Source organism: Propithecus coquereli, unplaced genomic scaffold (genome assembly GCF_000956105.1).
Source record: "Propithecus coquereli isolate 6110/MARCELLA unplaced genomic scaffold, Pcoq_1.0 Scaffold112, whole genome shotgun sequence".
Classification (NCBI taxonomy): domain Eukaryota; kingdom Metazoa; phylum Chordata; class Mammalia; order Primates; family Indriidae; genus Propithecus; species Propithecus coquereli.
Genome location: NW_012135192.1, coordinates 4,310,179 through 4,332,606, shown reverse-complemented (window position 1 = coordinate 4,332,606; position 22,428 = coordinate 4,310,179).

Here is a 22,428-nt window from a genome sequence, read left to right as displayed (position 1 = left end):
ATTGTGGGTCAATTCATTTGGAGAAAGTAGTATTCTAACAATATTAATCAGAGGGAAGTTTTAGGATGATTTGTGAAGAGAAAACATGTGAAGTAGGTAGGACATTTAGGAGGCTCTGACAATGGACCACACATGAGGTAAAAAGACTCTAACCAGAATTAGAGTATAGTAGGAATTAAAAGAAAGAAAGAAATTCAAGAGATAATATAAAGTAAAGAAAGGACAATAGAACTCAGTGACCAACTGGAGTTGGGGCTGAAAAAGAGAGAGGAATCAAAGATGGGCTTCCTTTTTAATCCTGTATCAATCACTGGTCAGCTGTACCCAACCTTTTGTAGACAAAGGTGTTTCCTCTGCATTCGAGCCTTGCCAATACATTGTTTCATTGACTTATATTAGCTTCAATAGTAGCCCTGTCAGTGCACATTTCCAGATATTTCTCTGTTGCATTCTAATATGAGCTGTTACCAAAGAAGTGTCCCATTCCACTTGTTGAGAGCAAACAGAATCTGGCAAAAACCAAGCCACTGTGTCAGTGGTGAGTCATATGTTGGCACATCTGCCTTTCGGTACTCTGGATCAGATGCAACTGTGCAAACAGCAAAAAGCCATAGATAATCAATCAATCGATAGATAGATAGTAGAAGAATCACGATCAAAAGGAATGGTCAGCACATATGATGTGCCATCATTTCAAAAAACTGAACTCTAGTTTCTGAACTGGGTTTGGTTCCTAAGGGAGGAAAATGCAAGCTATTCTTGGGGCTTACTCAATATCTCGGAGAAGAAAAGGCAGACCCTGAAGCTCTAGAGGGAGATTCACTGTGCTCCAGCTTGGAAACCATTTAGAGCAGTTCTTCCACTTCTACAATAAATGAATTCCTGATAAAATTTGAAAATAAGGAACTTAAAGTAATGAGGTCAGATGAGAGATTGGCATGGCATTCGCCTTGTGTTCCAGAGAGAAGGGCAAACGCTTCGCCTAAGGCCAGCCTCATTATATGGATGTGATGTTTGATGAAGATGGGAATAGAGGTGTCCCCTACACATTTGGAAACAGGAGCTGTTCTCCAGGAGAACCCAGGGACACTGCAGAAGGTGGTAGATGAGGATGTACTTCTAGAAAAAGGAACAAGATGAAACTTCCATTCAGATATGGGTAAAGGCTGGAGAGAAGCAACTTGTTAATAAACATCTCATCACAGCCAGAAAATGGGGTAATTTCCACACGTGGGTCTGGCCCTTCTGGAGCTGTGGGGGCAGAAGGAAAGACTCCACGGAGCGCCAGTACTCAGCAGTGGGTGGAGAAAGAACGCCTCCGGCAGACTGCCTGGCGGCGACAGACCCCTGTGTGGTGAGGATGTGAGTGTGGCAGCCTGCCATCCGGAGCAGAGGGACAACCTATGTGAAAAGTGGCAGTCAGCAGAGGAAAGCAAAGGCAGGAACTGTCTGAGGACCCCATTCATGCCTGGGGGTGGAGTTTCTGCCAGCTTGTCACCAATTCTGACTGTGCCTGTTCGTTGCCCAAAGGGTAAGAGGCTGATAAGAGGAGCAACAGCACGTAGCCAGGGGTGCAGATACAGCTAAGGTGCATGAATCTTGCGGGCAGTTGTTGGGATCCGCAGGTAGAAGGCCGCCATGTGGAAACAGGATAGAATCAGTAATGATCATGACGTCGGCTGGCGCTTACCGAGGGCTTATTATGTGCCAGGCTTTACACGTTCTATTGCTTTCAATCCTCACAATGAGGCCAGGCACTGAAGCTCACGCCTGTACTCCTAGCATGTTGGGAGGCTGAGGTAGGAGGATTGCTTGAGGCCAGGAGTTCGAGACCAGCCTGAGCAAGAGTGAGACCCTCATCTTTACAAATAATAGAAAAATTAGCCACGAGTGGTGGTATGCACCTGTAGTCCCAGCTACTTGGGAGGCTGAGGCAGGAGGATCCCTTGAGCCCAGGAATTTGAGACTACAGTGAGCTATGATGACCCCCTGTACTCTAGACAGAGCAAGACCCCATCTCAAAAAAAAAATTATGAAAAAAAGATCCTTACAATGAACTTATGAAGGTCTATTATTATCCCCAAAGGAGAAGATTGAGGCACAGAGAGGATAAATAACCACCCTAGATTTACACAGTGTGGGTTCCTCACTGCTGGGCAGTATCTCAGATGACTCTCCCCTGGTTTGGAGTCTGAAAACGAAATGCAGAGGAAGAGCAGAGGCACAGATTAGCCAACTCCCTCTAGGCCAAAGGCCAGTCACTTAAACATTTACACTCACAAACAGATGTCTTGAACAAAGCCTGTGCACAGCTAAGGGGAAATCTTTTGCTCACCTTCCAGAGGTCACCCTGATGCAGGCAAAGGGAAAAAATAAATTTCCTAAGCTTCAGATGTGGCCATTGTCCCCATCATAGGCAAGAGCATCTTTGTAATGATGAAAAGCACTATAATTTTAACCTTGTTATTGGACTAAGCACAATTTACACTAGTGATAAAAAAAAGGAAGAGATTTATGAGAAGTAAGATAGAAAGATAAACTCTTGTCCCTTAGTGCCTATTAGAAACACTGCCAACATACCATAAATGTGTGAAAGATGACATGATTATTTTGCATTTCCACTGGGCATTTCCTACACTGTAAGAATTTACAGGGGTGGAAGTCCTCAGTAAAGACAGTAGAGTTTGAGGAGGATGGAGGAAGAGTACGCAGCGACATGCCCCAGACCTCAAAAAAAGGAGGCCCCACTGACCAAGCCCCCAGCTGGAATGCACATAGGGCAGGTAGCTTTAGGCAGAGTGAGCGTGTCCAGTTGCTTAAGGTGCAACACCTGCCAGCATCCTCTTTATTGCCAGCCTCCAGCCACCTGCTCTGTGGGCAGGTTCGGAGGCAACACGCCATCCCATGTTTCATCAGGATTTGGTGTCTCAGTCTTCCAGTCCACCACAAAATCTGGAACATGAGAGGGCAGCCAGAGCAGTCAAGGACGTCCAAGGAGAACCAGCAAGGTTCATCTACCTACCCCACAAAGCCCCATAAACATAAGCTTACAATGAGTTAGTGCCGCCAGCCTGGCCCCAAGGAGCCATGGAGGATTTTAGCAAAGAGAAAAGAAATGGAGATCAGAATGGGATTTAACTGAAACCCACTTGAAATCATTCTTGCAGCTGGCCAGTCTGGACTGGTTATCCTGGAAGGACATCATTGACATCAACATTTGGAAGCCCAGTCATAGGAAGTTAGTCAGCACAGACCTGGGATGCGGGTCAGGTGAAGGCCCGGGGTTAAGTCAGGTGGTGTGTCCAAAGTTTCCCTGACCCAGCAGCCAATGTCTTGAGCAGGAGGTAAACTCCAGCTCTGAACACTGGAGAAACTTGATAGCAGGCTTGGTTTTAGTAGGCTAGGACAGCAACTATTGGGGAAATTAGGGAGGGGTCTCAAATTTGCTCATCCTTTGGTAACATCGGTCATTTCTTTAGAACCAAGTACAGGGTACGCGACCCCATGAGCTTATAATATAGAAACCAGCTGACCAGATTAGATTTCAATTTCTGTGAGTATCATTTTAATGGACCCATCAATCTTCAATACAAATATTAATAGATTTAGTTATAGAACACCTGCAGATCACTTGAGGTGTCCAAAAGGGAAGTGCTATGGAAATAGTCTTGTGAAGTATTTGTGAAGCCTCAAGTCTGTGGAAACCAGGGCCCTATGTCAGAAGTACTGGATTTAACTATCGTGACTCCTGTATCTGACCAAGAGAGTACTTTAGTTGCTGTATTCCATATTTAAATGTAGGCTGTAAATGGAAAAACAGTTTTTACAACTCTAAATACACTTTCTACTACAGAGAATGGTGACTGAAGCAAAAGTAAAAATAGCTGCTCGCACCACCGTTTGAGAAAATCTAAATCTAAAAATGATCGTTTTTATTTGCCTGCTACCAAATAAGGACATTGGGGAAGCAATGAGTCACCAGTATTCTTGCATTTACCAGATACCAACAAAATGTGAGGATGTGCTTTAAGATGAGATTTGAATATTCTAAAATTTAGATTAAGCTCTTCCCCGATGTGTAACCTTAAGTTTCTATCTGAAAAATGGCCCGAATCACCAACCCCACAGAACAGAGTGGCAGTGCTCCAATTAATGATTTCAGTGCTTTCTAACTCTCAAATATATGGGAATAATACCTCACATCTGAAGAGTAACTTAGGCTTTTAAAAGTACTTTCACCTACATTATCTCATTTGATCACATTTGAGTCTCACAAAATCCTTGAGGCAAGGTGTTTCTAAGTGTGTGGTTGTCATATTAGAATATCATTGAACTGTGGATCTTTTTGTAGAGACAGGATGAATCACTACCCTGTAGGAAAAGAAAAGGAACAAACAAAGGAAAACTAGGAGGTTTAGAGATCTAAGCTCCCTGTTAACATATCACATGGCCCCTGCATAAACGAATGCTCTTAAAGTGCCAAAACCCAGCAGAGAGGTTTAGAAATTGTTTACAATCCAAGTGTGTTTTCTTCTTCTCTATGCTTTTAGAAGACAGTTTAAAGAGAGTTAGGGAATGTACTGGCCTTTGTTTTGATATTTTCTCTGCTTGTTGTCTACTTGTCTGCAGACTGTGAGATTGATCTATTTGCTTTAAACAGATTGAACAACTTTTAAAACAAGCAGGCTTCTATGATGGGTTGACTTATTTTGGATGTGCAAAGATGTTTACTGAGCTTCTCATCTAAGACTTGAAAATTCTTCTGTCTCCGTGTGACACAGTAATAGTTTAAAGGGGAGAGCCGTCTGTTGTAGTGTGTTTTGGAAGGTGGCATAAGAAAAATGTCTCTGCTCTACAGCATGATCAGCTATCTGCATCTCCCTAAGGATTCTTCATGAGCCTTAGAAAGAAATCTGTATTATTCAAGTTTCCAAGGAAGAGACCACTGAACACAATTTCCAAAGATAGAAGACATTTCTTCTTATGCCCTGGATCAGAGGGGAAGCTCAAGCCCTGCCTCCTGGGAAAAATGTTTTCTGGAGAGCTGTGGATAATTGTAGTAGGTCTTACATATTAACTTAGCAAAATAATAAAATAAGTAAATGAAGACAACATCCACACTGCTCCCTTCTTCGCTGTACAGAGGGGATGGGGTGAAAAGAGGAGGGAAAGAGATTACCACCCAGCCAGGAAGCTTGCACTTCTGGACCCCGCCCCGAATATTCACCCATCTTTGTGCAACACAATTCACCGTGTATGGGTTTCTCCTGCCAGAAAGGAGGCCCCGGAGTGAGCAAGTCAGGGAGTGTGGGCATCAGGACGCCAAACAGCAGGTCCAGGGACCAAGGATTAGGAAACAAGAGTTTTGGTGCTGCCTCTGCCTCTAATTATTTGTGTAACTTTGGACAAGGCATTCTACCTCTTTCATCTGTAAAATGAGAGGGTTGGACTAAGTGTTCTCCAAGGTCCCTTAACAGCTTCTAAAAACTAGGATCCTTTCAGTAAGAAACATGTAGAGAGGTTGTGAAGCAAAACATGATTATCCCTGTTAGCTGTAAAAGAAGAGACCTTGGAGGAGGTGCGAAAATAATCTGCAAGGAATCCTTGTTATGGTTGGAAAACTATATAGAATCGTAGAATTGTGTGTAGGGTATAACATGAGCGGAGATACATGAGACAATATAAAATGGGGCACATGTAAGAAAGCTCATGTCTTAAAGTAGAAAAGTCAGGCTTTTCAACCGAAGCTGTGCCCTATTCCATTCTGCAATCTCTCCCTATGATAATGTAGCACCTTGTGCACATAATTAAATGTCAGCCACAGAAAACATTTCCCTTGGCTTTGTTGTTCCAGAACGGGATTCTTTTGTCCTCAATATAATGGATATGCAGAAACAATGATAGAACAGAGATTTTTTCCAAAGCGATGACAAACACACTGCTGCTTCCTCCCTCCCTCCCTCCTTCCTCCTTATCCCCACCCCCCAAAATAAATCATTGTTCCAAAAAAAAAAAAAAACCCCATTGTCTATTGTCCGCGGAGATCAAGATCTGCCTAGGAACAGCTCTGGCGGGCGCCGCAGCGGCCCCGAGCAGCCGGTAGGTGGCGCACGAAGGCAGCGCAGGCGGGAGCGCGGCCGCTCCAGGAGGGGGGTCTCGCCGCCCCCACCCCGCCGCCTCCGCCTTCCGCCCCCTCCTCCCGTGCTAATTGCTGGATACTCTACTGGGACTTCGGTCAGGGGGAAAGAAAGCGGGAATGGGAGGCAGGGGAGGGACGCGGGGGAATCCGGTTCCGAATACACAAAGCCTCCAGGGCCCGGGCGGCCCAGAAGCGGGGGGCTCTCCGCATCCTCCCTCCCCTGCTCCGTCCCTCGCGCTGGGCTCCTGCGGCCCGGCCCGCCCCGGGTCCCGCCAGAGGAGCAGACAGTGGCAGGAAAACGGGGGCCCCGGTGCGGAATCCCGCGCGGCGCGGTGCTCGACGCCCGCCCACGCCTGGACGCCTCCCTCCCCAGCTCGGCCATCCCAGCATCGAGCCCAAGCCCACCCTCAACGCTGCCCGGCCGGGCGGGGTGGCCCCGCGACCCGGAAAGCCCAGGCCAGAGGGGGATTCCCGACCTGCCGCGGGCAGCAGGGTCCGGCTGAGCCCGAGAGCAGAGGGTCCCCAGGCGGGAGCCTGGGCCGGGCGGGCGCCCTCAGCGAGCCTCCTTCCCAGAGGGGCCGCGGGGACCCTGCGCTGGCTGTGTAGGGGGCTGGGACTGCCTGTGGGTGCGAAGATGAACGGCCCACGCCGTCGTACGACTCCCCAACCTCCGCCTGGTTAGGTGTCTTGGCGGTGCTAAAATCAGAGGCCTGAGTTGAAACGTGAGCCTGAACACCTGGGGCTCTGCGACCTTGAGGGTGTTCCCAAACTCAACTCTCCACCAACCCTCCACCTCACAGCGGCCAAGTGCAGGCCGTAATACTCATGTCCTAGGAATGTCCTGAGGATTTTTAAAAAGTGGTTCCTAACTTACCAGGAGGCCTGGAGAGAGTAACCATTATCATTCACCATCCCGTTCTCCTTGGAGGAGGGAGCTGCAGGGTTTGCAGCCCTTGAGATAGACCTGGCGTCACTGTCGCCGGGCTCAGGAGCGAGCATTGTAGTTGAAGTGCCAAGGGAAGGGTCATGTTGGTGGCTCCCAACAGGAGATGCCAGCTGTCCCTCTGCTGCCCCAGCCCCCACCGTCCTCCAGCCCTGCTGCCCTGGCTGTGTTGGGCCCTCCTCCTCTCCTTCCTCTCCCTGGACATACATTCTCCTGTGATTTATGCCCCTTCTCTTTTGGAGCGTTCTGAAAGAGCTCTGGAGTCAGAGGCGCCCAGTGGGAATGCTGCTGGCTCCCGCATTTGCTAGCTCGGAAGGTGGGCTGGTCGTATAACCTCCCTGAGCTTCAGCTCCTCACGCCTCTATAAAATGGTAGTCATGATGTTCCAGGGTGCCTGTGAAGATTAACAGTGATAATGTATATATACCACCTGACATGTACTATCCTTTCAGTAAATTTAAAAATTTAAAGTTTACAGTTGAAATTAGGTTAGGTTATCATGCAGAAAATGATGGAGGTTCACTGGAATTTCCACCACCATCCACCAAAGGTGAACCAGCAACTGCTAGCAATTAGCTTCTCTGCTCCAGTCTGAGTCTGCAAGGTTATTTCCCCTCAGGAAAAGAGCAGAAATCCAATGAGGCCACATTCTCCCAGGGCTTCACAGGTATAACTCAGACACTACAGTAGGTTTATGAACTCCTTGGGGCCACCGAATGTCCATTTAGAGCAATGCTCCAGCTAGAAGAATCTCTGGGGGTGGGCCTGGCTTAACAGTTGTACTGGAAGCCATGGTATGTGGCGGGCTCACTGGAGATTCCTTCTTAACACTCCCCACATGCACACTGCTACTTAAGCAGAGGGTGGTGGCTGGCACTGGGCCACCACCTGCCTGAGGCAAGTAGGGTGTCAGGAGCTGTGGATCCTTCTGTAAAAGTAAACTCAGGCATTTCTACGAACATCAGATTTGTATAGCTCTTGGGAGAAGTTCAGGCATTGGGCAGACCAATTCCCAAGGGCAATGGCAGGGCCAATAGGCAGCCTCCATCGTGACCCCGAACAACCCTTGCCTCCTGGTATTCACGTCCTTGTATATTCCCTTCCCACGTCAAGCAGGACTGACCTGTGTAACCAAGCGAATATTGCAAAATGACAGTGTGACTTCCAAGCCCATAAAAGACATTGTGGCTTCTACTTTGCTCTCTCCTATATCATTCATTCTGGGGAAAGCTGGGCACCATGTCATGAAAACACTCAAACAGCTGTGTGGGGTGGTCCACACATTAAGGAACTGAGGCCTCCTGCTGCCAGCCAGCAGCAACTCACCAGCCATGTGAGTAAGCCATCCTGGAAGCGGATCCTCTAAGGCTAGTCACGCCTTCAGATGACGGCAGCCCTGGCCAGCATCTTGGCCTCATGAGAGACCCCAGGCCAAAATCGTACAGATGAGCTATCCCTGAATTCCTGATCGAGAGAAACACTGTGTGAGATAACAAAATATTTCTGCCTGCTTGGAGTGTTACAGATGCTATATAGGTAACTAATACAGCAACACTCAAAAGAGCCATGAGGCTTCCAGGGGTCAAAGTGGGGCTGAGAGTGAGGGTCCTGCCCCCTCACTTGTTCAGCTCTGCTGCTTCCATATATATGTCTGGGGCCTAAAAAACCCCTTTTGGACCTCACCCGAGACACTACCTCCAAAGGATCTAGGGGAAAACGTCAAGCCAGCGTCTCCCAGCAGCACTGAGTTAATAGTAGCCCTAATCTGTGTTTTCAAAGAGGGTTGAGAGTAGGGCATCCCCCCCGCTCCCCGCACCTCCTCCCCTGAGTCAGTTCTGGCACTTGGCCCAGATGTAAAATTGCCAGCACTGTCACTGCTTTTTAGTCTTATTATGAGTGTGTCTGCTCTGATGTGCTGGTTCCAGCATGTCGTGGGGAAGTGTGAGCACAGAAAAGGAGGCTGTCAGATCTTTCAGTCTTCATGTGAGCAACCTGCCACTGAAAAGACTGCAGGTGGGTGGGAGGAGACGGGTCACTGTGGCCTGAAGGGTACAGAGCTAGGCCACTCCATGGATCAGGTGTGAATACTGAAGTAGCCGAGTCACTTTGCTTCTTTCTGAAGTTTCCCTGGTCATTTCCAGGACTGGTTGCTTGTAGTTAGAAACATGTGGCTGAGCTCATGCCCCTAGAAGTGGCAAACTCTTGTATACCAACCCTCTCTAGTAGAAGTTTCACTGTTGGTCACACTTAAGAATTATGTGGTTAATTCAAGCAAAGCAAATTAAAATGAATTACTAGTCTTGGCCTGACCAAATGCTATTTGAAATCCCATATTTTCATGAAATATCTGCCAATGAGTGTAGTTAACTCACATTTTTAAGTCTAAACAAATGTAAGATATCTGAATGGGTGTTTATACCATTCAGCTAGAGGTCTGGGGCTGGCTGTTTGGTATATAGACCCTTAGCCCCCCGAGATCAAGGGCCATAATGCAGTTGGCTTGTCAGGAAACTTCAATCTTCTGAAAACCATCCTGATCCCCTAAAATCCATTTCTTATTTTTGATATGATACTAAGTTTCAGCTTTTTTTTTTTTACAGAAAGTTTTATTTCTGCTATATTTTTAGATTCAAAAGTATTTATTTAAGGTGAACAAATGATACAGCATACACAATTGCTGCAACTGCATTTCAATTGAGAACAAAAAGGGAATACCTAAGACGAGAATATACAATTACCACATTTATTGTTTTCAGTGAATTTTTGTCAAGTTTGTTTATGTTATTGTTAATGTGATGATACAGCAATCCTTGGAAAAGAATAACATTTGCATTAAAGAACAAATCGAGATAAAAATGGAAAACTGAGTTAGCCACAACCCACAAGACCTTCTTTGGGAAGAACTCTTGAAGCAAAACCGACTCACGCTTCACAGAAGAATATGGCACTGTCATTTTTCCCTTTATAGTACCAGAGTGTTCCTGAACAAAGGCCTCAAGGCATTATCAACTAGTCATCTATTTTTTGATGTGATTTCTATTTTTGGGACCCTGCTTTCTTCCCTCTTTGTTCCTGATGCATCTGGTCATTGGTGCCTTCTACTTTGGTCCTTTCATATCTAATGTGGCCAGCCCGCCTGGAGAGTTCGCCGTGGTGGCCACGAGTCAGACAGGCAGGGTCATTGTCCACCCACGCGACCAGAGGAAGACCTCAAGTATCCACCCCCTGCAGACAGACAAGCTGGAGCTATGTGGAGTCTGAAGGATGATAAGGTTATTGCAAATGATCTGGAAAGACAGTGATTGACTATCAGTATATTTCCAAGCCCCAGATATTGTTTAAAATGCAAACAAAACAAAAAACAACTTTTTTTTCTTTTGCTGGGATTTCTGGTGGCACAGCACCCAAGTCCCAACAAGTGACTTAATCAAAAATTGTTATGCAGTGCCTAGAAATTTATGCAACCATCGAGGAGAAACTGAGGGTATTTATACTTCGCTGGTAAATGATGGAATGGATTGTCTCTAAATACGTCTTCTAGCTAAAAAATTCTGCAACTTAGAGTCTGTGAATGAATTTAATCTGATTTTAATATTTATTCAGACATTCAAAAATTATTTAAGTGCTTATTATGTACTAAGCACAGATATATATTGATGAATAAAATAGACATGGATCCCTCCTTACTACATACACACAACCGACCCACAAACAGGTATAGGTATACCTACAAATTGCATATATTTGAGAAAAATTTAAATAGATTCAGAGATAGATAATAACGCAATGTATCTACATAGACAGGGGGATTAGAAATGGCTTCTCTAAGCAAAAAACATTTAAATCAACATGTGAACAATAAAAAAGAATCTACGCTAGCCATGTACAGGAGTGGGGTGTGTGGATATTCCAGGAAATAAAAATAAAGCACGGGGAAAGACCCGGAGAAGGAAAAGTGTGGTCTGTTTGAAGAGTAGAACATTGTGGATACAGACATTTTCAGACTAGAGAACATGCTAGAATCAAAGCCTGCCAGGGTTCAATTGGGTGATCTAGTCTGGACTCTTGACCACTTCTTAAGCCCCATTCATAGCACTCTCTCTGCGTTGCCAACCAGCTTGTGCTTGAGTCTCCCCAGTGAGAGGGAATGTACTACTTCTTGAAGTGTCCATGCCACTTTGGTATAAAACTAGGAATCTGCTTCCATTTAAGGAAGCTGGAACTGAAATCAAGAATTGGATCACAGCCCTGCACGTGAGGAAATTTTCTACTTGATGTGGAAGAAGCTATTTAGATAGCCGTATTTACCATCCTTTATTATGTGGGGTGCCAAGGACAGCAAGATTTCAAGTTCATCATCCTTTTCAAAGGGGAAAGAAATTGAGAATGATAAACCAGCCCTCACAAAGCTTCCACGCCTTTCTATTGAAGCAAAATTCAGGTCAGCATCCTGGCAAACCAATGCTTGCACAGTAAGGTCAGTTGAACCCTTGTGAGACTGCCGTGTGTTCGGGCTGCAGCGGTGAGGTGGGAGTGACTGTCCTGTGGTGCTTGTGGTGCGTGATGTGTAGGCAGTGCATCGTATCCTCCGATTTTCAGAAGTCTTTGATAACGTGAGTTGGCTGGCATATGGCCGGTTATTGACCTGATTAGAGAAGCTCAGTGGGACTCCAGGAAGATTCTGCCAGTCATTTGCTGGTATTCCCCATAGCCAGTACACACCACTCACAGTTTGAGGCTGGCTTGAGTATTTATTTGCTCCAGAATACATAAAGAAATCTGAGTATCCAGGTCTTTGGGAGGTACTTCCAACTTTATAACACACAGGCCGTCTTCTCTTCAAGTCATTAATGAATTTTCACATGAAGGTGGACCCACCTGGCTTGAAACAGCCTTCGAAGGATTTTGGCCTATCTTTCAGAGTTATAATATTGCTAAGTAAGGATGCGAAAAGTGAAAAAGTTGACCAAGATTAAAATGCAATGAGAATCTTATTGGTAGCCAAAGAATTTCACCACCGAAACACAAGGAAAAAACCTCCATCGAATTCCACTTCTCAGATAAGAGTGATGCTCTAAAAATATTAAAGCAATGGAAAAATGGAGCAAAAAAAAAAAAATCAGAATGTCTTGATGAGACTGCCAGGTGGAGTATGGGGCCCATATGGCACCTTGTTTTGGACCAAACTGAACAAAAATCTACAGACCAGTGCTGCAAATATCCCAGCCAACTTCTTAAGCCAGTTCATAAGGATCACCTACAAGACTGCTTCACATTAAAGGATAAGACAGATTCACCAACATGCCCTGGACTGCAGCCAGCCCACCAGGACTGAAGGGATGTCCGCTGGGCTGGCCAAATGTCAAGAAAGCATGGCAGCAGGATGCTCTTGAAGTTGCCTTGCGGTGAGCTGAGGTGGGACAACTTCAAGGAGTAGACCAAAGGATCCCTGTGAAGAATTACTCAAGTACCACTTTTTGTGATGACTTCTAGCAGCAGCAGCTTTGCAGAGAGAGCAACAGAGCTTGCTGGCCAGCAGCAAGGAGACGTGGAGCAGATCCTTCTGACTAGGGGCTTTCTACAGCCAGGGTGATGAGGGAGCCCATCCGGAAAGAGCAACCGGCCCTGTGAACAAGGTTTGGAACTGTAAAGGCACAGGTAAGTCGTTGCCTTTTATACAACACAGAAGCAACTGCCAATTGTTCGTGTAGTATATAGTGGTTTGGCACTCAGATTATAAGTCAGATTGCCTGGGTTTGAATCTTGTCTCTATCGTTCACTAGCTGGGGACTACAGGAGAGTTTCTCAATTTCTCTTAGCTTATTTATTCATCTATAAAATGGGAATAATAATCATGCCTCCCATATAGAGAATTCCATGATTATGTATGCTACCTGTTAGAACAGAGGCACATAGTAAGTGCTCAATAAACGTTTGCTATATTGTTATCAGTCTTTATGGCCCCTCCTGGAGAAATAGAGATCATATAGTTTGCCATTAACACATCTGTGTTCATATTTCTGCCATTTACTACTGAACACTGAGGGCAAATTACTAAGAACTTTAAACATCAGGTGCTTCCTCTATCAAATGCAAATAATAATACTTCATGGGTTTTATAAATGTTAATGAGAGGATAGACCTGGCATGCTATAGGGGCTCAGTAAATGGTAATTATTATTTAGTCTTGATGGTCTAGGGTATGAGTTTCTTCTATGACAGAAGTGTTCCATATCTATGCTCTCCAATGTGGTAGCCATTAGCCACTTGTGGCTATTGAACACTTGAAAGGTGGTTAGAGCAACTGAGAAATGAAACTTTTCATTTCATTTAATTTTGGCTTAAATATGCATATATGGCTTGTGGCTAATGTATTGAACAGCACAGGCTGGGTTCATCCTGTTCATCCTGTCCTCCTCCTTTTCTTTCTATGTACATGTTGGGCCTGACTCATTGCCCATTAATATTTCTAACAGGGGGTGGACAAGAGCAAAAGAGGACCTAAACACAGATTTTGGCAGGTCAGTTGTGGTATAATTGAAAGAAGAAGAGTCAGTGAGTCTAGGGAGACCATTCTGTTCCCAGTTCTTTCCACTCTTCTTGGGCAAGTCCTTCAACCTCACCTTCAGAAGGAGAGGCTTGATACTGACACGATTTCAGAGTTCCCACACATTATGTGACCACTATGGGGAAAAGAAATATTACACAGACTTAGATTGTTTTTCGGGTACTATGAATTGCATTTAGCCACGTTTAGGGTCTTTCAAATTTAAAGGTGAGTTGTGTAAGGGCTGAGACACAAACTAATGTAAGTGAATAGGCACAGATAAAAAAGCAATTGAGGCCAAAGAGAAATTGGCTTTGGGACAAGGAAAAAGGACTCTCATGAAAAAGCACGTATGTTCTGTGGGAGCAGGGAGCTCCTGCCCTATCCCTTCACAGAGATGTGGCTTTGCAACAGTGTGGGCAGGAGTGCAGGGCACTGGGGAACATTTGACTGGTAAAGACTTTGAATATTTAAACCCATAATATGATTTATTGTCTCCAGCTGAGCACAAAGCCTAAAGGAAATTCTGCAAAACAGATCTCCTAGAATCCACCCTGAGTAGAAAGAGCAAGAAGCCCAGGGGCCTGTGTTCCATCCCTGGCTCTCTGACTAACCAGCTGGGTGACCCACCCTTAATCTTGCTAACTTCTGGGGCCACAGTTTAATCATCTGTGCAGTAACTTAATTGGACCCTATTCCTGCAAGCTTGGAAAATCTGTGATTATGCTTAGAGCCCTAGAAATTTCATGGACATTCTTCTATGCCAGGAGACTGACATGTGAGAAATTATAGCAGCTAAACCAGGTAACAATCCACACACACAGACATACACGTACACACATTTTCTCTTCATCCCGCTGGAGAGATAGGCCACACCCTATCTGATATGACCCCGCAATTCCTGTCTGAAGCAACATGTGGACCATAGATGATGGGATCCCACTTGGTTATAAGCATAATTTTGATGATTAGTCTTGACAGTAAAGAGTTTTCTAGATTTTTTAAAAGAGAGCAAAGTAGTTCTTGGCGTTGTCAGGTCATTGTTGATAGTGTGTTTGTGTGTGTTTTAAGGCAAAATGGGAAAACTTACCACCTGCTTCTATAGATATTGAAATATAATAAACACTGTTGTCATTTGGGATGTGCTGGCTCATAGCAGGAGAAAATAACGGTGACTTTCAGAAAAGGAAAACCAGTGGCTAAATAAAACCATCCAGGACAATTAAGTTTATTAATCTATTTGGTTTTAAATCATCTCTCCTCCACCATTTTCATAGTCTCTAACTTCAGCCCCTCCTCCTCTGATTCTCCTAAGACTGCCACTTGATAAATAGCTCTCCATGCACTCTTCCCAAACTACCGAAAGTATTGGTTTTAGAGAACACTCGGAAAGGGATTCCCTGGACATACACACACATTTTTCAGACCAGGAAGTCCCTTTGAGACAGTATTTGCTAGACCTTGAACTCCAATAACTTCAGGGTGGAAGTGAAGAGACAGCAAAGCTAGCCAAGGCCACTCTTCATATTAATTCTCTACTGCTTCTCACCGTTGCTGTCCCTGCCCCCGTGCCCAGGCTGGAGACACTACACAAGAGCAGTCTTCCCGGCAGCTTCGACTTCCTGGTGACAGCCTGTCCCACTGACTGCCCAGATAGGAGAGGATTTTCTCCTCTGTTGGGGCCCTTACAACTAAATTTATGGCTCTTTTATTAGGGTGCCAGGTGCTGCAAGTGAGGGAGGGAAGAGGTGGCATGGCTTGCAACGTAGTTTCTGTTTGGAAAACAAGGAAGCCGAAGAATTTATCCACAGTCATTTTCTGCTAAAAGGTTGTAAAAGTTTTCAGGCACCCTTGAGAAGAGGCTCTTTCCTTGCTTCTGAGCCTCGGTGTCTGGAACATTACGGCTAGAGGGCATCTCTAAGATCAGGAAAACTTCTGCTGGTAGGGAAAAGAGCCTAGGGAGAGAGGTTAAATAACAAGCCTAGATCACACACCGCACAGCTAGTTAGAACTCCAAGACTAATTCCTAGATCAGCCAATCTCCCCACATCTCACCACAGCTCTCTCTCTCCTTCCCTCCCTCACTCTTTTCCTCCCTCTCCCTCCTCCACCATCTTGAAAAGGAACAGTAAGAAGAAACAGTAAATCTCTGAAAGAGACAAAGAAGACTGGCAACCTATTTTTTCACTTCTCTTTTCTTCCTTCCTTCCCCCTATCTCTCTCTCTTCCTTCCTTCCTTCCTTCCTTCCCTACCTTCTCTTTCTTTCTTCCTTTCTTTCTTTCTTTTCAGTATTCTGGCTTGCCCCTGGACAGAAGAAAAAGAGAATTTAGATATGTTGAACACACACACACACACAAAGACTGCTTTTTAAAGGAAAGTACATGTGTGTACATCTATTTGTGTAATCATGGCCATATATCTTTCAGGAGTAAGCCAAATAAAAATGTAAATGGCCTTCTCATCAAGTGGAACATATAGACTGATATATGTTCCCACATATAGTGTGGGAACAGATGATCCACTCCACTGCAGATACTGGATCTCTGCACTTCCCTGGGTTTTGCAAGATCATCCAATTTCCTTTGGGCTTCTCCCGACTTTCCTCCAGCTCATCCCTTCCCTTGCCAAGTTGTCTCTTCCATTATTAGTCATTCTAATAAACACTCCTAATAAACATAAACCCTATAAACCAATCCAGGATGCTACTTTTGGCTCCTATGCTGCCTTTAGGAAAGACGGATACCTGCGTTAACTTTGTCATCTGTCCTGGAGAAACCCAGCTGAGATCTCTAACATATTCTGCTGCAGAATGCAATCTAATGGACATATTTAGTGTACATTCTCTTGTTAAATGGAATCTGCATTCCTAAGTGAACTAAAAATGCTTAATTATTAATAAGTCCCCCAGGGATTGGTGACATTTGAGATGATTTTATCATGCTGTAGATATTTAACAACACAACATGTACAGTGGTATCTAATTCTACCTCTTTTCATTTAAGAGAATATTCCTCCCAAGTTCATTTTGACTCATAACGCTGTGTCGATTAGTCTCTGAACATCCAGATCCAGGTGGAGGTCGAAGGAAGTTACGGAAGAATGGGGTGGGATTGAAACTGGGACTACAGTGCAGGGAGGGGTGGAAAGAAGCCCCCAGGAGCTGCCCCCGGGAGCGGGAATTGGGTTGGGGTGGGCTGCAAACCAGACACCTCCTTTGAGGGGGAGGCAATGGTGGCAACAGAGGAAAGTTAATGGAAAGATCATGGGAATAGGAATCAGGGTGCCAGGCTTCCAGTTCTGCACCAATTTGCTGTGTGGCTCTGAGCAAATTAACCTCTCGGAGACAGAATTTTCTTATATACATGGAAGGCACAATTGCACCTTCCTTAGCTACCTTACAGGATTGTGAGCAATGTATATGAAAGTACTTCCAACAATTCAAGGATTTTATAACGAATATATTCAAAGGTAGGGAAAAGGAAATGCATTTACTAAGCACCTCTATGTGCCAAGGGTTATTTTTAATACTTTTACAAACATGAAGTCAATTAGTCTTTGCAAAAAGTCTGAGACAGGCATAATTGCTCTCATTTACAGAGGAGGAGACCGAAGCTCAGGGCCTTTGCCTAAGGTCCCAAAACTAGTGGCTGAGCCATGCTGCAAACCTAAAGGGAAAAGGTACTTATCTGAGTAGACAAAACGTAAAGGGAAAATGGGTCACAACTTTAATATTTAAATAGAAATGTTCTGTCAACCTAAGCATTTGGTTGACTTATATAATACATGATAATATGCATTATCACAACACATGAACGTTAACGTGAAATTTTAATTATTTTGCCATCGGTCTATTTCTTTGCAGTTCTGATATTAAGGAAGGAAAAACTCTTAGTATCAAAAATAGATTTTTTAATAAAGTAAATATTTAGGAAGTCCTACCATGAGGTTTATATGATCTTGATCTGTTAGTAGTGGATTAACTGATGATATTGAATTTAACACTTATTACTTCCTTATTTCTGGAATTTCATTGAGACTGGCCTTTGATGGAGTTTTCGACTCCAGTGGTAACAATTGTTTCTTTCTTCTCCATTCCTGTCCAGCATGCTGTGTTCTCCCCCAGGACAGGGAAGATCTCATTTGCACACAAATGCTTAGCACACTGTGGGTCCTGGTTGGCAGTGTTCAGCCTGGAGATAAAGTTATTGATGGCTGTTTATAAGAGAGACAAATTGGAGCAGGGTTTGCAGCAAGAGACCAGAAGCCAGTCCATCACCTGCTCCCTCGGTGACCTCATGTCACCTCTTCATGCTTCAGTTTCTCCATCTGTTGGTAGAAAGAGTGATACACGATACCTTGCTCTCAGAGTGTCATGAACATCTTTGTAAAGCACTGGGAGATGCTAGAAGGGGCCTGGAAGCCTTCATGCTTCCCCTCATGTGGTCAAATAAAACCTCATCTCATGGTTTAAAAATTACAGAACATATTTTTTTTTTCAAAATAAGAAGATGATCTTTACCTGAAAAAATACTTACATTTCTTTATTCATCGGTTAATTGTATTCATTAAATCTACTTCAATGGCTGGGCCTAATGATTTATTATATTTAAATAAAACAAATAACATGTAGAAGGTGCACGGGTAGATGTTATTATTGCTAATAGTTAACTTTTCTAGTATAAAATGCATTTTGATACAACTTTCAATATTTTTAGCGTGCCTCCTCTCTTGTTCTCACCACACACATACCCATGGTAGAATTACAGAGAGATGGTATCATCTCCCCTATTTTATAGATGAGAAAACCTAAACCAGGAGGAGTCAGTACGTCGCCAAGTCCACACAGATAATTAGGGACAGAGGTAACAAAATAATCTAAGTCTGCTTCTCAGAATCCAGTGCTTAGCCCTCTCAACTTCGTTTTTTATAATCCTGAAGGCGGGTTTCTTTCTCTCCTTCTGTTCTTACACATCTTTTTTCCCTCCACTTAGTGATCTAACGGGGCTACAGGTGCCGTCTCCAACATTCCTCCTCTAGGGAATGGAACTCTCTAAAGCGACACTCGTCCCTGGTGTTCTCAAGTAAGGTTTGCTGTAAAGTGAGAGCTCATACATGACTGTTTCCTTGTTAAGCTTGTTCCTCATTGCAAGCCCGAAGAAAAACCTGCCGAAATCACACTACTGAGTCACTGGGACCTCCAGACTGCTCTGAGGAGCCAGTGATGCCTCACAGCAACATTCAGGCTGAAGCGGCCGCATCGCGATGCTATTATGGACAATACACTTGTTTTGTATGTGCTTGTAAAGAATAACTAGGCTTAAGAATTAGAAGGGAAAGTATGGCTTGAACACCAAAAATGCACTTTAAACAGGTATTTTTTTTTTCCTGAAAGGAATTAAATTGCAAAGATTATCAGAGGCGGATGAAGAAAAGCTCTAGCTGATGAGGTACCAACTCCATCACCCACAGGCAGTCAACACGACTGAGTTCTCTGCATCCCCCTTTGCCAACCCAGGTTGCTATTATAATTCCTCCCCAGCAAGTGCCCCCCTGCCCGGTCCACTCAGCAAGAAAAGTTCTACTGAGATTTTTAAACACCGAAACAAAGAGGGCTGCAAATGGGAAACCCAATACAACAGACAGCCAGCCGGCCGGCTGCTACTGACCATGGCATGGCTGCTTCTGCTCAGATGGAAAGAAAGAACCCTCTCGAAGATGCTCATGTCTGCCCCACTTGAGCGGCTACTGCCAAGGCCAGCATCCCTGGGAAACTGCCCTGTAAAATGAGCAGCTGCTTCCCAACGCAGAGGCTGCTGTTCGGCATGACAGCAGCTCTTCTGGCCTGGCTCTCTCGCAGCTGAAGGACTTTTGGGAGCCGGGGCTGGGAGGCACAGGTGGGCAGGGGCAATGTGGCAGCACCGGGTGGCACAGCAGCCCCTTGCAGGGTCCCCTCCAGCTTTGGGTTGATGGGGTGGGTGACTCAAGGGTCGGATGCCCTTCCCAAACATATCGATCTGCCCTCCTTTTCCTGAATTGCGCCATGCACCTTCACCCACGCTAGAGCCCTGCCTGGAAACAGCCCTGTGGCCAGCCCTTCCCCCAAGAGCCAGAAGGGCCAGATCTGGCGCATAGCCAGGCTCTGAAGAAACGTAGGGCAGAGACAGGCGGTGGGTGGGGCCGGGAGCCTTGTGTTACACATTCAAAGCCTAATTTTGGATCAGAGTCATCCTTGTAGCCAAGCCTGAAAGATCACTGAGGCCCCAAAATGAACCCACAGCTCTGAGGCGGGGCATGGGCGAATCCTCAGCTCTCCTGCCCACATGCTGCTCTCCTTAGGGAGGTTAAGTTAGGCTTGCTTGGATTTCCACTGGTATTTTTTTTAAAGCAACATCACTTGTCTTTTAGCCTCATGATGGCTGAGGGCACGTTTTCACGTTTTCTCCTCCTATCTCTCTGTACACATTCACAAAATGCCTCAGCCGAGGCACTGACCGGAAGCCAGGGCCCCTAACGCTACTGCCTGGGACACGCCATCCTGCCGGTGGTGGCACCAGCACAGACAACAGCCCAGTCAGGAGGGGCAGCTGCAGGTGAGAGCAGGCACCTTGCCGTCAGCGACAGAATCAACTCCTCTGACGTGGAAGAGCCCCTGCCAGAGAGGGGGAAACTGGCCAGGCCTCTGGGAGCCAGGACAGAAAGAGAGAGAGAGAGAGAGAGAGAAGGGCAGCTCCCTCTTCTTACAAGGGTGTGGGCACTTCCTTCAGAGAACTGGTTGCTGCCAAGAGCAGGCTGCTGCCTCCCTGGAACTCGGGGCATCAGGATGCTTGTTTGCAGAGCTGGCCAGCCAGCAGCCCAGAGCAGCTGGTTGTAATTATGCCTTGCAGCTTCAGAGGAAGTCGCTGGCTGCAGAGCCAGTGCTGGGCCTGGCTGCACATTGGCTGCCGGGCTTAGGGGAACAATGGAGATAGAAACCAGTGGCAGCAGGGGAAGGGGAGGAGCAGGACGAGGGTGAAGACAGGCAGAAAGAAAGGGCAAGAGCTGCTCCCAGCGCTGAATACGGAAAAACCCGCATCTGCACTCCAAGGATCCCTCTCTTGTTCCCAGACTTAAAACAAAGTCCCTGCCCCTCTGTGAACGCCCCTGTGACTTCTCTTTTTAAGCTGTACCTGCTGCACGCCGTATTTAGGGAAGTGTGCCCGGCTGACATATTGAATAGCACTCTTCAGCCTGTTTAATCTAAATTGACTGCATCTTTGTAGCAGCTGGCCACAGGGAAAAACAAAAGAATTCGTGATGAAAAAGGCAAATCTCTCTTGACAAGAAAGTACTGCAGCAAAGGCAGCAGCCAGTAAACATTTCGGTACCTTGCTAAATGCTGTGCCCGGATGCGTACGTCAGGAGGCAAAGAAAAAAGGCAACTTTAGAGAAGTGAAATGTGAGTTCGTTAACAAGTTGCGTTTTTTTTTTTTTTTTTGGATGGAGAAAAACTTATCAATGTCTGGTTCTTTATACTTTCCAAGATTTCTGCAGTGTTTCCTACTTAGCAGGAAAACGAAGGCAGGGGAAGCTGGTGAGCGGGTGAGGGTAGAAGGGGTGTGGTGTCTTTTCTGCTGCCTGTGTTTGGCACCCCCGCCCTTCCCTCCAGCAGCGAGCTTCTGTCACATAGATGGATGGTCACATCTACTTAGTCTTTCTGTGGAAAGGAGGAGGTTCCTTCCTCCTTTCCATCAGGAGGCCGCTTGCAGCTACCACACAGCTTGGAGTCCCCAACAAAGTATGCAGAATCCCACGTTTTTGCCAGCTCAGGGAACACGCTGAAAGCCCCAGATCAGACAAGTGGACAGGCCTGAGATTCCTGTGGCCTCTTGATGACCCCTCTCCGCTTGTACAACTTCTGATTTATGTTGCTTTAAAAGGGCGGGCGTCCTACCTGCTGTTGGGCACCCTTGATGTAGAAAACTGACGGCCACGCACAATGACACGGTAGTGGCTTGGGCTGGTAAATAAGGAGACAATTTCATTACCTTTCCCCCTCATCTACGGCCCAGCACACGATTACTTGAAATGCCATCAGTCAGCAGGCATGAGTGCAGGGAAGTGCCCAGCCCACATGTGGGCATGGAAGCCTTGTACCCTAATGATTAAAGAAAATAAATGATGACACTATTGTCTTTAGGACCGATTATGGGATCTCCTTATTGACTAGGTAGAGAGATTATGGTGACAGATCGAAAGGATTTTTCCAGTAAGGTCCAAGTAGCTACTGTTTTTTCTTACTTTTCCTTCTCTTTCCTTCCACTTAGGTCCTAGATTTTCTAAACACAGACACACACACACACACACACACACACACACACAGTTAATTCCTAGAGCTGTGCTGTCCAATACAGTAGCCACTTATGGCAATTTAAATTAATTAAAATTAAATAAAACTTAAAACTCAGTCCTACAGTCGTACTAGCCACATTGGCTACCATACTGGACAGCACAGACTTACAGAACCTTTCCATCATTGCAGAAAATTCTATTAGATGACCCAACCCAGAGCATTTATTTGCTCTTATATCTCAGGACTCTTGTTCTTTTTAGAATCTTCTACCTATAATTTTTATAAAGGTGAAACTTTCTTTTCTTTAATCACAACTTAAAACTAATTAGCTTCCTCCCAGCTCCTAAGGGAAAGCATCCCAGCTACTCTGCTGATAGACCTTCTAGAATAGTTAGTTAAGCAGGGTGTGGCATCGTAGACACTGAAGGGACATCAAATCAGCAAAACTAGTTTCAGGCTGTCTGACTCT